Below are 15337 nucleotides of genomic sequence, written 5' to 3'. Positions count from 1 at the left end.
ATGCAACCAATCAATTAGGCTTAAAATATCACTGGTTTTGTGTGTTCGAGCTCTAAACCATGTTCCAAAATAATATTTCTTCAAACAAGGTTCAATAAAAATTTTAATTCAAATTAGTGGAATGCTATAACAAGTTTCTTGAAAAAGAAAATATTACTTTAACCAAGTGGTAAAATATATACAAAATCAAATAAATATGCAATCAAACATGCAAATGCAACAATGAACAAATAAAGAAAATAAAACATTGGCGTTGAAAAGAAGGTAACTAACCTACGGAAGTCGGTATCAACCTCCCCACACTTAAAGATTGCAAACCGTCCTCGGTGCATGCAGAGATGTACAAGTGGATGGGTGACTCCGCAGCTAGTGCTCTTTTTGTTCCTTTCCTTGCTAGTTGTTTGGAAGTAGCTTTCTCTTTACCCTTCTTGGTGGCCATCCTGAAAAGGGAAAAAGTAAGTATATGGAAAGGTAAGGGTTCGAGCAAGGAAGAGGATGGTATAGGTGATAATCAATGCATGGTAAAGAAGGATGTTGTTAACACATGGTCATGACTACATATGAAAAGTTCATCAATGGAAATATAACAAGTGCATGTGATGGCAATTAGATACAAGATGTTTATTGGCATGCCGGCAAAGGCATGAGTAGCATAAATCAAGCATTAAATGTCCAAATTTGATTATCAACTCTTTCAAACTAACAATCTGTTTGTATTGACAATTATATTTAATCAATAAAATATAAAAGGGGTTTTGTGAAAAACAGGCATTAGAGTAGTAGAATAGAGTAATATAAAAATAATGCACAATACCATACGGACTTTTTCACAAACACATAGCATGCATGGTGAATATGTTATTGAAAGTATTAAATTGAACATGCAAGCAACCCTTTAAGAAGTAATATTAATTGTCAAACAATTCCACAATAACTCACAAGCAAAATATAGAAGTAAATAATCACCCAATTAAATTTCTAACACCAATTAAAGGAATAAAAAGAAAGAAAAAGAAAAAAGAAAATATAGATAATGAAAGTAAAAAGAAAAAGAAAACATAAATAAAAATAATAAAGGAAAAGTAAAGAGGGAAGAAAGAAAGAAAAGAACCTTGATAATGAAAGTGAAAAATAAGGGATGAGAAAGTAAAAAGTGAGAAAGAATAAAGAGGGAAGAAGGTAGAAGAAAGAAATAAGAAGGGAAAAGAAAGATTAGGATTTGGAGAAGAAAAGATAAGATATCTTGGCTGATCTGGATAAGTTGTGCGTCGCATATGACGCGGACGCGTGGGTCACGCGATTGCGTGGTGGGCGATAAGTTCAGGTGACGCGGACGCGTGGGTCACGCGATCGCATGACCTGATTTGTGCTATTGGCGCAAGTACAGCCTCGTGTACGCACAACTCTCTGTTTGATACTCATTTTGCCAAAAATATGGATGATGCGAACGCGTGGATGACGCGGACACGTGAATGGCCTGATTTTGTAAAACGACGCGGCCGCGTGGGGCACGCGGTCGCGTGGGGCACGCGGTCGCGTGGGGCACGCGGTCGCGTGGGGCACGCGGTCGCGTGGGGCACGCGGTCGCGTGGGGCATGCAGTCGCGTGGTAGGGCTTGTGCTTCCAGCATCATTCCATCCCCACTCCATCATAACTTGCTGCCATATACCTTTTCTTCGTCCTTTTTTTAGGGCCACGCGTGCGCGTGGGTGACGCGTACGCGTGGGCATGTTTGTGCCTAAGGCACGCCTCCAGCCACGCTTTTGCGTGACTCTCTACTTCTTTTCTTCTTAGTTTCTAATACACTATGACGCGAACGCGTCAGCGTCGCTTGCGCGTCGCGTGCCTCTCTCTTTCTTTTTTTTTTTATATGCAGAATGCAAATGCAAATGCAGGTTATATGCAGCTATATGTAGATATTATGAGAAGAGTCATTAACAAAAACAAAATAGAATAAAGTAAAATAAACTAAGACTTAAACTGAACGATCATACCATGGTGGGTTGTCTCCCACCTAGCACTTTTAGTTATAGTCCTTAAGTTGGACATTTGGTGAGCTCCTTGTCATGGTGGCTTGTGCTTGAACTCGTCTTGAAACTTCCACCAATGCTTGGACCTCTAATAAGCTCTATCAATACCAAGTGAATTCCTCAAGCTTTGATGGAGTTCTTCATAAGCTTTGAGCTCCCAAATTTGATCCTCATGTATGCCTGGATCCCAAATCTTGTTTCTGCACCCGTCTTCAAGTGGAACATGATGATTCCATCCGGGTGGTAAGCAATCCGAATTCTCACTACGGCATCCAAACAGCTTCCTAGACCCATTCAATCGAGCTCTACACCAATACTTGCACTTCAACTTGGAGTGTGCAACCGTATTGAACCTTGTAGGGCAACTCCTACCACTAACCATTTTCCTCTTACTCTTAATGCCACAAAGAGCTCTAAGTTGACCATCTGTCTTAAGTAAACCATATTCAAGTGGCATGAGAAAGCTAAGGGATATGAATTTTACCCACTTGAATGTTGTGAAGGATGATGGTGACTTAGGCGGAGAGATTTCCAACAACTTTGGCAAGGTGATTTCAAGCTCCACTCTCTTGTGCTCTTCTTTGACAACTTCCACCTCTTTGCAAGCTTCTTCAATTCCAACCTCTTCCTCTTGGTAGCTTTCTTCCAAATCAAACTCTTCTTTATGGCTTACCAAGGGAATGGGAGGTTGTGCTTCCTCTTCTTTAATCTCCATCTCTTGATCAACCTCTGCAAATTGTTCAACCATGATATGTCTTGGAGGTTGTACACCTTCCTTAACATCAACATCAAACATCTTGGAAGGAGGCTCTATAAATGGACTTTCCCATGGAGGTTCAGCACCTCCTAAGTCTGTAACCTCTTCTTCCTCTTCAATAATTGTTGCTTTGTCCAGTTATTTTAGTATAAAATCGTACTCCTTCTTGATGATTTCCTTTCCATGACAACTCCCTTCAACTACTCCTTCATCTGCAAGGGTCTCTCCTATCTCCACATTTTGGGCCTCCTCTTGCTCTAAGACAAAATCAGACTCCTCCTTGATGTCTTCCTTCACTAATTCTTCCACCGCTTCTTCGACTTCAAGGGTCTCTACTACCTCCACCTGTAGGGCCTTCTCTAACTTCTTATGAAGTATGAATTCGCAAAGACGATCCCTTTTCTCTTGTTCCTTGTCAATAGCATAGCTGGGATCATCTTACTCTTGGATTGATGGATGTGGGTGCTCTTCCATGGAGGGTGGTGATGGGATGGGAAGATTATTATGTGGTTGAAAAGGAAGCGCACTAAAGCTTGAGGATTGAACATTGGAGGTAGAGGGTTGGTCCATGCAGGATATAAGTGCTTGAAGAGTAGAGGTGAGAATAGTGATAGAGGCAAGTGTGGTATAAAGCTCTGTTTGCCCTTGGTGAATGACACCAAGGGTGTTGTCATCCAGTGGAGGTTGGGATGGATATGGGTTAGGGTCATATGGAGGTGAATGGTGTAAAGAGGCTTGTGAGTATGGTGGTTCAAAGGTGTGTTGGGGAGGTGGTTCATAAGCATATGGTGGGGCTTGTTGGTAACTACAAGGGGGTCCATCATATTCATCATCTTGGTACGCCCCCTGGAATGGCTTTTGACCATAGTAATTTGGTGGAGGTGGTTTGTCACGAAGGGGTCCACTATAACTATTGTCTTGGTATGCATCACAGAATGGTTGTTGGTTATGGTATCTTGGAAGGTGTTGTTGCCGAAAGGGTTGATCAGATCCTCGTGGCTCCTTCCATCTGTGATTGTTTCGACCTTGATGCATGTTCCTGTTATAGCTTCCATTCCTTACAACAATATTAGAACCAAACTCAAAGCGACGGGGGTGAGAACTCATAGTAGCTAATAAAAAAAATAAAAACAAATAAACAAGCAAAATAAAATATTTACTATAACCAATAATAAGGCACACGTTTGCAATTCCCCGGCAACGGCGCCATTTTGACAAATGGACTTTTGCCAGTAAAGAATTTTATAAAAATAATCGCGTTGTAAGTATAGTTTCTAAACCATCAAAGAATCCTTTCGTACAAAAGTTTGGTTGTCACAAGTAATAAAACCCAATAAAATTTATAACCGAAGTATTTAAACCTTGGGTCGTTTCTCAAGGAATTGAAGGGAGGTGTATTTACTATTGGTTATGAGTTTTCTGGGGAATGTTGAGTTTGGGCAATGGGCACAAGCATATGATTGTAAATTAAAGCAATCAAAATTAAAAGAGATGTATATTATTCTAAATAAAAAGCTTTGAATGAAAGAATGATTAATTGGAATAAAATAAATTATTAATTAGAAAAAATCTTGGCAAGGTATGAGAACTGGAAATCACATCCTAGTTATCCTTATCAGGTGTGATGAGAATTGGCTTTTGCTCCCACTTAGTTAACCCTTACTAAATAAAGGAAAGTCAAGTGGACTAATCAATTTGATTCCTCAAGTCCTAGTCAACTCCTATGGAAAGACTAGCTTTAGAGAGATCCAAATCAATCAGCAAGAATTCCAATTTTCAATCAACAGCTGAGTTTGATAACTCAAGTGTCACCAATTACTCAACCAAAGCCAAAAGGGAAAAAATCCAAATTATTTATATCATAAATAAAAGAAAGCAATTATAAATCTGAAATACCTCGAATTGTATTGAATCAAATTAAACATAGAAATCCATAAACCAATTTGGGAAAATAAACAAACTAAAGTAATAAAATAAATAAAAGTAGAAGAGAAAATAAATTAAAGAAACATTGAACCTGGAATTGAGAAGAAGCAATCCTAAAATTAAGAGGAATCCTAATCCTAAAACCTAAGAGAGAGGAGAGAGCCTCTCTCTCTAGAAAACTACATCTAAAACCTAAAATTGTGAATTATGAATGTTGTAGTAATGAATAGATGCATTCTCCCATTTTATAGCCTCTAATATGTGTTTTCTGGGCCAAAAACTGGGCCAGAAATAGCCCAGAAATCGCTGGGAACGAATTCTGCCATGCTGATTTTCTGCAAAACGATGCATCCGCGTGATTCACACGTGCGCATTGTTTTGCTGTATGGCCACTATAGAGAATTATATATCATTTCGAATCCCCGGATGTTAGCTTTCCAACTCGACTGGAACTGCCTCTTTTGGATCTCTGTAGCTCAAGTTATGACCGTTTGAGTGCAAAGAGGTCAGGCTGGACAACTTAGCAACTCCTTCAACTTCTTGTATTCCTTCCACTTTTGCATGCTTCCTTTCCATCCTCTAAGTCATTCCTGCCCTATAAATTTTGAAATCACTTAACGCACATGTCAAGGAATCAAATGGTATAAAGGGAGAATTAATTTTTGGTAATTTAAAGGCTTGGGAAGCAAGTTTCCAATTATAAAACAAGATTAGGAAGGAAAATATAAAACCATGCAATTTATATGAATAAGTGAGTAAAGAGTTGATAAAAACCACTCAAATTAGCACAAGATAAATCATAAAATAGTGGTTTATCAACCACTTAGAAGAGCTTGTTGTCGCCATTGATGGTCCTTGGTGCCTTGGAGGTGATTACAACTCCATTAAGTTAGTCCAAGACACATAAGGTAGCTCTAATCTAGCAGTTGATACTAACAGATTCATCGAATCTTGTACAAACTGTGCTATTGAAGATATGAGGTTTATTGGCCCTCCTTCACTTGGCAATAAGGTCAAACTAAAAGGCGACTAGATAGAGTGATCAGTAACTGGTGCAGATTTTTGAAAACCACAAACTAACCGGCAAGTGCACCGGGTCGTACCAAGTAATACTTTAGGTGAGTGAGGATCGATCCCACAAGGATTGATGGATCAAGCAACAATGGTTGAGTGATTTACTTAGTCAGACAGGCAAAAAGGGTTGTTTTGAGTTCAAATTGCATTAAACAATAATAAGAGAAATTAAGAATGCAAACAGTAAATTGGTTGTGAGAATTATGTAAGAAAATAGTTAAGGTTTTGGAGATGTTCAGATTTTAGGATTAACAATTCTTATTAACTACTTTGATTATGCAAAGATTCAATTCACATCAAACTTTAAGTGATTAGACTCCAATTTCTTGGTAATTTAATCCTTCCCTAACTCAATTAACCGCCAATTCCTTGGTCACTTAATCTAATTAGAAGGTTTAGGTTCAAATCCTAGTTTATAAGCCACATAAAACCTTAATAATCCAAAGATGATATGATTATATGTCACCTATCATATTAAATCCAGATAGTTAGAGAGTTATGAGAATTCAGTTTCAAGCTGTTATTTAAGTGAGATAACTTTTCCAAGATTCAACAAGAATTCAAGTTAGAAAAGAGTTATTTTTCAATACACTCTAATCCGTAGGATGAAGAATGAAGCAGATTCTTGAATGTAAATCAATGCATAAATCATAAGTAGAATACAATAGTTACTAATTCATCTAAATAAATAGAGCTCCTAACCTTAACAATGGAGGTTTAGTTACTCATGGTGTGGAAAACCCTAGCAAAGAAAAGTGTAAAGTACGGAATGAGGAGTAGCCCGCAAGGCTGAGATATCTTCTCTTTTATATCTCATCCTAATTGATTTAGAAATTAAATTCTAGAACCTAAATAACATCTTTTTCTAATTATAAATAAAATAAATGAAAATTGTTAATTAAATAAAAAGATTGCATTGATAGCTTGCAGAGGATATGGGACCACCCTGGGTGCAGGAACCGACGCCAAATTTGAAGCAAGTGGTGTTTGGTGCCACTTGAAGTATGAAGCAGCATAGAATATGAAGCAGCATGGCACCAAACTTGAAGCCAGTGGAGTTTGGCGCCTGGTGCGCGAATTAGGATTTCACACAACTTAACCGGTAAGTGTACCGGGTCATCCAAGTAATACCTCAGGTGAGTGAGGATTGATCCCACAAGGATTATCAGACTAAGCAACAGTGGTTATCCAACTGGCTTATTTAGGTGAACAAAAAGGGTTTTGATGGTTAAAAATGCATAAAACAATAAACAAGTGAATAAAGAAAGCAAATAAGGTGTTCGGTGTAAAAACAGTGCAAGAAAATAGTTAAGGCTTCAGAGATGTTTATCATTCCGGATTAAAAGTTCTTACCAACTATTTTAACAATGCATGATTCATTCCATGGTAAACTGTAAATGTCTAAACCCTAATCTCTTAGTGATTTAGCCTCATCTAACCTTCATTAATCGCCACTCTCGTGGTCACTTAATTCTGATTAGAGGGTTAAGTTCAAAAACTAGTTTATGGCCACAAAAACCCTAATTACCCAAAGCTAATAGGATTATATATCACATATCCCAATTAGTTCATGTAATTAGCAATTTAGGAGGAATTTATTTTCAAGCTGTTGTTCAAGTGAGATAACTCTCTTGAGAATTATAAGAACTCATGTAGAATAAGGGTCATGCTCTCGTTCCACCCATATTCATAAGATTAAGAATGAAAACAATCATTGAAATTGAATCAATACATTAATTAAAATAGAAAAGTAATAGTCTTAATCCATAGAAATAAACAGAGCTCCTAATCTTAACCGAAGAGGTTTAGTAGCTCATGACTTATAGAGAGAATTAGAATTCTCAAAACGTGCGGAAGAGCGAGAGAAGATTCGAACCTCCTTAAGGGAGGATCTTTTTCCTTTTTATATCTAACCTAATTTGATTTGTAAATAAAATAAAATAATAAATCCTAACACTAAAAGATATGGTTTGTAAATAAAAATTACAAAAAGAAAATTAAATATAATTAATACTAAATGCTAAATCCATTAGAGATGCTCTAAGAGTGGGCCTTTAGCTTCGAATTCAGCTTGCTGGCGTTAAACGCCATATTGGGCATTTAACGCCCTAAGGGGAGCAATAACGCACATGCTGCTGGCGCTAAACGCTGGCTGCTCGTTTAGCGCCCGGGGGGAGGGGGGCTACCAGCTTTTCTATTTTTATCTCCAAACTCTGCCAAATTGTTCTGAATTTTACCTGAAATCATAAAAACACTAAAACAACTCAAAGTTGCTTCCAAAGAGGATTTTTGCACTCAAATAAAGTAAAACTAAATAAAATCTAACTAAAAACAACTAGAAAATGACAAAAAAAGGTACAAGATGCTCATGCATTACAATACTAAACTTAAATTGTTGCTTGTCCTCAAGCAACCAAAACAATATAGGACCAAGAAGAGAAAATGTCTGAGATTTGAGTTGTCATTTAAGCTCCGGTCTAGTTACTGAATAGGGCTAATGACACTCTAATTCCGAATAGGTTCGGCATCTCTCTATCCTTTGAAGCTCAGAAGCATTGGTATCCTTCAGAACTAGAACTTAGATGATATTATAGATTCTCTTCTTTAGGCTCTAATTAATTCTTGAACACAGCTTTTCCTTTCTTTGGTGCTTCGCACTTTGAGCCTAGCCGTGACTCTAAGTGTTTTGTTTTCAAGCTTAACTTGATACAAGAACACCACAAGCACTTAACTGAAAAACTCCTTGAGTTCTAATTTTTTTTCTTCCAGACAGTGGTGCTAAGAGCCTTTGGCGTACTCTGTAACAGAAATGGGTCATGACTTTAGGTGCTCAGTCTCAAGGGTTACTTGACACTTTTACACCACAAGCATATGATTAGGAAAAACCATTTTTTTGAGCTTTAGATCAGTTTTGACCCTCCTAACCATTGATGCTCAAAGCCTTGGACATTTTTCTTTATTTTTATTTTCTTTTCAATTTTTTTGCTGTTTATTTTGCTTTAAGAATCAATATTTTTCTCATTTTAGAGAATCTATAATACTTTTCTAAGTTTCTGTTCCTCAAGAACTAATATACTCACCTCCAATATCAAATATGCACAGTTAATTCATACATTCAGAAATAGAGATAGTGCCACACATCAAAGTAACTAAAACACACAACAACATATATTTAACTCAATTCTCATGTATTTTATTACTCCTTTTTATTTTGATTTTTGTTTAAGTTCAGTGAGCAATACATGAGACATCTTTTAAAGATAAACATAAAGTACTAGAATAAATAACTAACTAGAAAGCGAGAAAATCTTATTAGTGATCATGCAACTCAGAATAGAAAACAGAAAATAGAATAAAATACTGAAAATAGAAATAAGATAAGTGAGAGAGAATGAAACTCAACCACCTCAGTCATGGTGGCTGCTACTCCCTCCGAAAATCCTCTGTGGCACTTCAACTCCTCTATGTCATGCCCCGGCCTCCTCTGCTCCTCCATCAGCTGGTGGAGAAGAGCAGAGTGATCCTGATGCTCTATCCTCAACTGATCAACAGATGATGTCATCTCCCCTATAGATGTAGTCAACTGATCCCAATAGTCACGGGGAGGGAAATAGACTCCCTGAGGCATTTCTGAAAGATCCTGTGGAGGTGGTGGAACTGGCTCCTGCTGTGGTCCGTGCCCGAGCTCTCTAGCGTGTACATGCTCTATACCCTTCTTGGTGATTGGTCTCTTAACGTCGATCGGGGTATCTCCATCAATGTGAGCTCTAGTTGCTGCACAAAGGTGATAGATAGGGTGAGGGAAAGCTAGTCTTGCAGAGGTGGAGGCCTTGTCAGCTATCCTGTAGAACTCCTGAGGGATCACTTCATGCACCTCCACCTCGTTGCCGAGCATGATACAGTGAATCATCACTGCTCGCTCGACTGTAACCTCAGAACGGTTACTCGTAGGGAGGATGGAACGTTGGATAAACTCCAACCATTCTTGAGCAACTGACTTGAGGTCATGCCTATCCAGTTGGTATGGCTGACCTCTAGAATCCCTCCTCCACTGAGCTCTGGGGAGGCAAATGTCAGCAAGAATCTGATCCAACCTCTGGTCAGTGTTGACCCTCTGAGTATATGAATGAGGGTCCTCTCCGGATGGTGGTAACTGCAATGCCACCCTTACACTCTCCGGGATAAAATCCATGATATGCCCTCTGACCATGGTGCGCCAGTTCTTGGGCTCTGAGTTTACGCCTCTGACATGCTTGTATGTCACCAAGCATTGGCGTAGAACTCCCGCACCATCAATGCTCCAACTTCAGTTACGGGGTTGGCCAGAACTTTCCAACCCCATCTCATAATCTGGTACTGGATCTCCGGGTACTCGTCCGGCTTTAGTTGAAGCGGACCTCGAGAATCATCTTATTCTTGTGCACCACCTCATAAAAATTCTCCTCATGTGCCTTAGACAAGAATCGGGTGAAGTCCCATGGGTTGGAGCGGGGTCTTCTCTTTCCTTTTTCTTGAGGAGGATTCTCCGGTCTTGGGTGCGATGGAGATAGTAGAATGAAGAAAAAACAGAGCGCCTAACACCAAACTTAAAAGGTTTGCTTGTTTCTGAGCAAAGTAGGAAAAGAAAATAAGAAAAGGAAAATAAAAGAGGAATAAAAAAGATATATGAGAATGGAGAAGGGAAGGCTTCGGCCTTGGCTAAGAAAAAAGAGGAAAAAAAGGAAAAATGGGAGTGTGTATGGTGAAGTGTAAGTAAGAAGGAGAGAGTAATGGGAGGTATGGTGAAAGTGAAAGAGGAGTGGGGTATTTGTAGGTGGGAAATGGGGAGGGTTCGGTTATGGAAATGGGTAGGGAAAATTGAATTTGAATTTTGGGTTGCTGGGAGAAGAGATGGATGGGATAGATGAGAGTGGATTGGCTGGAGTGGGAGGTGGGTTGAGAGAATCAAGAGAAGTGATGGGTGATGGGTGATGGGATGGATGAATGTGGATGGAAAAATGGGTAAGGAGGAGAGAGAGTGGATAATTTTGAATGGATAAAGTGGTTGGGAGTTGGGGTTTATCCAATGGCCAAAACCTCCCTTTCAAACTCGAAACTGCACCCTGGGCGTTAAATGCCGGTTCTGGCGTTAAACGCTGGTTCTGGCGTTTAATGCCAGTAGGGGATCAAATCTCCCTTTTTTTTGCGAGCAACCCTGGCGCTAAACGCCAGGGCTGGCGTTTAGTTCCCCAAAGGGGGTGCTAAAACCTTGAAAACTCCCAAATTGGGAGTTAAATGCCCATGTTTACTCCCTCTCTGGTGCTAAACGCCCTCCCTTGCATTTAGTGCCCCCAGCTGGTTTCCTCCAGGGTGTTCTGTTTTTCTGTCTAAGTCTTCCTGTCCCTGTTCTAAGTGCTGTACATGATCACAAACATTAGAGAACCTAGGAAAACTCTAAAATTCAATAAGAAATAAGATGAAATTAAACTAAAATAAAACTGAAATAAACTAAAGGATACTTATGGTTGGGTTGCCTCTTAACAAGCGCTTCTTTACCGTCACTAGCTTGACGGTCAGCTCCTCTAAGGAGGATGGTCATAGGGGCTCAGATCTTCACCCCTCATTGTGAACTTCTTTCCTGTGCTGTCATGAATCAGCTCAACATGCTCTAGAGACAGGATCCTATTCACAGTATGTGGTATGATTGGGCTTCTAGTGAACACCACCTTCATGCCAGGTGAGAAGTCCTCAATAGGAATCTTCTTGTTCCTCCAGCCCTTAGGTACTTTCTTCTTGAGGCCTCCTCTATCTTTGGTGGGTGGTGAATACGCAACACCAAACTTAAGTTTGATGTCAGGGGGGCTGTATGGCTTTCCACCAAAAGAGAAGCCTTAAGCACTGAGCTCTATGTGCAGGTACCTCTTTTGTCAGAGAGTAGTGGAGGTTTTGAAAACCTTGAAAACTATCCAATCCTCATGTAACCTCAATACTAATTCACCTCTCTCTACATCAATTAGGGATCTTCCAGTGGCTAGGAATGGCTTTCCTAGGATGATAGAGTCATCTGTATCCTCTTCCATGTCAAGTATCACAAAATCTGTCGGGAGGAATAGCTCTCGAACCTTGACCAGTACATTCTCCACTAGCCCATATGCTTACCTTAGAGACTTGTCAGCCATTTGCAGGGATATCCTTGTTGCCTGTGCTTTTCGGATTCCCAGCTTCTTCATTACGAATAGAGACATCAGATTTATGCTTGAACCAAGGTCACACAGTGCTTTCTCAAAAGTAATATTCCCAATGGTACAAGGGATCAGGAAGCTTCCAGGGTATGGCATCTTCTTGGGTAGCTTCCTCTGAATCAGTGCATTGCACTCCTTGGTCAAGACCACAGTTTTATCTCCCTTCAAGGCCTTTTTCTCAGAGAGTATGATTTTTATGAAGGCCATATAGGAGGCATCTTCTCCAACACCTCAGCAAAAGGAATATTGATGCAACTTTTTAAAGATTTCCAAGAACTAAGCGAACTGTTCATCCTTGGTCTCCTCTTGAATCTTCTGAAGGTGTGGCACTTCAGGCTTCTGTGCCACCAATGGGGTGTGTAACAATGTGCTTTTAACCTCTTCTTGAGCTTTTTCTTCCTTCAATTCCTCAACAGCCTGCATCTCCTTAGTCTCGGCCTCCTTGGCCATGGTAAGGGCCTTACACTCTTCTCTTAGATTTACCTCTGTGTTACTGGGAAGAGTGTTAAGAGGTCTCTAAGGTATCCTCTTGTTCAACTGACCCACTTGTACTTCCAAGTTCCGAATTAAAGCTTTTGTCTCTTGCATAAAGTTATGAGTGGTCTTGGAAAGTTCAGATACTATGGTGGCTAAGTCAGGAGTGTCTTGACTCTGAGAGCGTTCTTGTTGCTGCTGAGAGGGCTGGAACTGCTGGTTGTTAAACCTACTCTGGTTGGATCTACCCTGGTTGATGTTGAAGCTTTATTGGGGATTCTGTGGCTGCTCTCTCCATCTAAAGTTTAGGTGATTCCTCCATCCCTGATTCAAAGTATTCGAATATGGATTATTGTTGGAATTTCTAGAGGAGTTGTCCATGTAATTAACTTGCTCAGTGGTGGGTTGGGCATAGCCACAAGCGTCCCCTTGGTTGTAGCTTCTAGTCATGTCATAGGATGCATCTTGAGTGTTGACAGCTGAGACTTGTATCCCTGTTAAGTGCTGAGAGATCATACTAATCTGTTGGGATATGATCTTGTTCTGAGCCAAGTTGGCATCTAGTGTGTCCGCCTCTATGACTCTTTTCTATTGAGTAGTCCTAATGTTCACCGGGTTCCTCTTAGAAGTGTACAGATACTGGTTGTTGGCAACCATCTCAATAAGCTCATTTGCCTCTTCAGGCATCTTCTTCATATGCAGGGAACCACTTGCAGAGTTGTCCAGTGACATCTTTGTCATCTCAGAGAGGCCATCATAAAAGATCTGCAGCCTGGTCCATTTTAAAAATATGTCAGGAGGACATCTCCTGATTATCAGCTTGTATCTCTTTCAAGCCTCATAGAGGGACTTTCCATCTTTTGTCTGAAGGTCTTAACATCCACCCTAACCTTAGTAAGCTTCTGAGGTGGAAAAAAATTGGTCATAAATCCAGTGACCACCTTGTTCCACGTGTCCAGGCTCTCCTTGGGCTGAGAATCAAGCCACTGTTTTGCTTTGTCCTTTACAGCAAAGGGGAAGAGCATGAGCTTGTAGACCTCAGGATTTACTCCATTCATCTTCACAGTGTCACAGATATGCAAGAAGTTAGAGATGAATAAGTTTGGATCTTCCTGCGGGAGTCCATGAAATTGGCAATTCTGCTGCACCAGAGTGATCAGTTGAGGCTTAAACTCAAAATTATTTGTACCAATGGTAGGCACAGCTATATTGCGCCCGTAGAAGTTAGGAGTGGGTGCAGTGTATGAGCCAAGCGTCCTCCTTGCATGCTCATTCGCATTAGGGTTCCCACCATTAGCGTCCATAGCTTCCTTCTCAAAAGTTTCCTTGAGGTTCTCTTCGGCTTTGTAAGCTCTAGCTTGTTGCATACGTCACCTCAAGGTCCTCTCAGGTTTAGAATCATACTCAAGAAGGGATTCTTTGTCTTTGTTCCTGCTCATAAACAAATAAGAGACAAAGAAAAGTAGGAGTCTCAATGTCAAAGTATAGAGAGCTCCCAGTGAGATATCTAAAAAAATAAGAAATAAAATAAATTAAAACTAAAAATGTTCAAAAATAGGAATGAGAAAATAACTTAAAATTTTCGAAAACTAAGAAAAAAGAGAAACTAAGAATTTCAAAAAAAGAGAATACACTAAAGAGACACCAAACTTAAAATCAGAACTATGGAAAAATAAATAAAACAAAAATAAAAATTAAAGGAAAAATAAAATAAACAAAACAAAGGAAAATACCTAATCTAAGCTACCAGACAACTAGTAGTTGCCAATCATAAACAATCTTCGGCAACGGCTCCAAAAACTTGGTGCGCGAATTAGGATTTTGCACATCTTTACCGGCAAGTGCACCGGGTCATCTAAGTAATACCTCAGGTGAGTAAGCGTCGATCCCACGAGGATTGTCGGACTGAGCAACAATGGTTGTCCAACTGGCTTAGTTAGGCAAACAAAAAGGGTTTTAATGGTTAAAAATGCATAAAACAATAAGCAAGTGAATAAAGAAAGCAAATAAGGGTTTGGTGTAAAAACAGTGCAAGAAAATACTTAAGGCTTCGGAGATGTTTATCTTTCCGTATTAAAAGTTCTTACCAACTATTTTAACAATGTATGATTCATTCCATGGAAAACTATAAATGTCTAAACCCTAATCTCTTAGTGATTTAGCCTCTATAACCTTCATTAATCGCCACTCTCGTGGTCACTTAATTCCAATTAGAGGGTTAAGTTCAAAAACTAGTTTATGGCCACAAAAATCCTAATTACACAAAGCTAACAGGATTATATGTCACATATCCCAATTAGTTCATATAATTAGCAATTTAGGAGGAATTTGTTTTCAAGCTGTTGTTCAAGCGAGATAACTCTCTCGAGAATCACAAGAACTCATGTAGAATAAGGGTCATACTTTCGTTCCACCCAGATTCATAAGACTAAGAACGAAAACAATCCTTGAAATGGAATAAATACATTAATTAAAATAGAAAAACAATAGTATTAATCCATAGAAATAAACAGAGCTCCTAATCTTAACCGAAGAGGTTTAGCGGCTCATGACTTACAGAGAGAATTAGGGTTCTCAAAACGTGCGTAAGTGTGAGAGAAGATTTGAACCTCCTTAAGGGAGGATCTTTTTCCCTTTTATATCTAACCTAATTTGATTCAGAAATAAAATAAAATAATAAATCCTAAGACTAAAATATATGGTTTGTAAATAAAAATTACAAAAAGAAAATAAAATATAACTAATACTAAATTCTAAATCCACTAGAGATGCTCCAAAAGTGGGCCTTCAGCTTTGAATTCAGCTTGCTGGCGTTAAACACCATATTAGGCGTTTAACACCCTAAGGGGAGCAAT

The sequence above is a fragment of the Arachis hypogaea genome, chromosome 13 (assembly GCF_003086295.3).
Source record: "Arachis hypogaea cultivar Tifrunner chromosome 13, arahy.Tifrunner.gnm2.J5K5, whole genome shotgun sequence".
In the NCBI taxonomy this organism is placed as follows: Eukaryota; Viridiplantae; Streptophyta; class Magnoliopsida; order Fabales; family Fabaceae; genus Arachis; species Arachis hypogaea.
This window is presented reverse-complemented; position numbering follows the sequence as displayed.